Source organism: Emys orbicularis, chromosome 8 (genome assembly GCF_028017835.1).
Source record: "Emys orbicularis isolate rEmyOrb1 chromosome 8, rEmyOrb1.hap1, whole genome shotgun sequence".
Lineage (NCBI taxonomy): Eukaryota > Metazoa > Chordata > Testudines > Emydidae > Emys > Emys orbicularis.
In genome coordinates, this window is record NC_088690.1 from 102,820,829 (window position 1) to 102,822,444 (window position 1,616).

Genomic DNA, 1,616 nt, shown 5'->3' on the forward strand with positions numbered 1-1,616 from the left:
GGGAACAGGGGGAGCGATCAGAAAAAAAGGTGCCACCTGTTGCGGCGCTTGTACTCACCCGGGTCTTCAGCGGCACCTCGGCGGCGGGACCTTCACTTGCTCCGCGGGGCTTCGGGGGCATTTCGGCAGTGGGTCCTTCAGTGCCGCCAAAGACACCCGGAGCGAGTGAAGGGCCTGCCGCCGAAGACCCGGAGCGCCGCCCCGTCAGTAAAAGCGCCACCCGGTGAGTAAAAGCGCCGCAGCGGGTGGCTCCTTTTTAACTCACTCACAAAAAAAGGCAGCACCCGCTGCGGCGCTTTTACTCACCCGGCAGTGCTTTTACTGACAGGGCGGCGCTCCGGGTCTTCGGCAGCAGGCCCTTCACTCGCTCCGCGTGTCTTCGGCGGCACTAAAGGACCCGCTGCCGAAATGCTGCCGAAGCCCCACGGAGCAAGCGAAGGTCCCGCCGCCGAAGACCGCGCCACACTGGGTGGTGTGTTTTTTTGTGAGTGAGTTAAAAAGGCGCCACTTTTGGGGAATGTGCTCGGGGGAGCAGCCGCTCCCCCTGCTCCCCCCCAGCTACGCCACTGCTAGAGGTACAACTTCCCTCGGGATAGATATACTATGTGTCTTAGTCCGTACTTAGAGGGCCAGATTCTCAGCATAGCTGTGTTGAACTCAATAGAGCTACTCTTATTTACATCAGTTGGCATTCTGGATCACAGTCACTTTCCCTAGCGTTCAAGGACCACAGTATGAACCCTTTACTCATATTGTGATAGCATATGCTGCTATGTATCATACAAGAGGCAGTGTTGCCTAGTGGATAGCACATAGGGTTGAGACTGAGGAGACTTAAGTTCTGTTTCCAGCAGGTGACCTGGGCAGATCTCTCGGCCTCAGTTTCCCTATCTGTAAAATGGGAATAGTGATACTGACTTTCCTTTGAGATCTACTGACTAAAACACTATATAAGAACTAGGTATTGTTGTTATTATATTGTGACATGTGTGAGTATCTGCCCACCGACATAAGTAAGTAGTTCATACTATGGCCCTAACTCCATGCCATACCCAGAATTTCATATTAATTCATGTTTTTTAAAATATTACATCTTTGGAAAACCCCCACCTTTTCAAATGCAATTATCATCAACTATCATTATTGCCAGTAACATAAAATCCCTTTTACAGATGCTTCTTTCAAAAGGAACAATTAGAACACAAAGTAATTTCACCTGAAATAAATGCATGATTTGTACTTAGTCAGTAACCCTCCCCATTTATCGCTAAAAGAAAAAAAAAAACAGTGGGGAAATTCCTATGCTCTAGTTGTACTGTGCCTTTAAGGTTTGGGGGAATGATGTCACAGTGGGCTTTGGAGGCACTTTGAGACAGGCTGTGTGAGAGGTTAGAGTCAGAGTTGTTGCAGTTTTAATACTGCTGAAACATGTGAAAGACACAAACTCTTACTACAATCCCTTTGGGACACCCGGGGGTGTTGGAGTCACTTTTCTACATCACAGAGTCAAAGAGACACATTCAAGCAGTCCTCAACAGCACATGCCGAAGAAATTGAATGAGAATTGCAAACTTGCAAGAAACTATTTGAATAGAGTTGTCCCGCAGTTTTAAAAC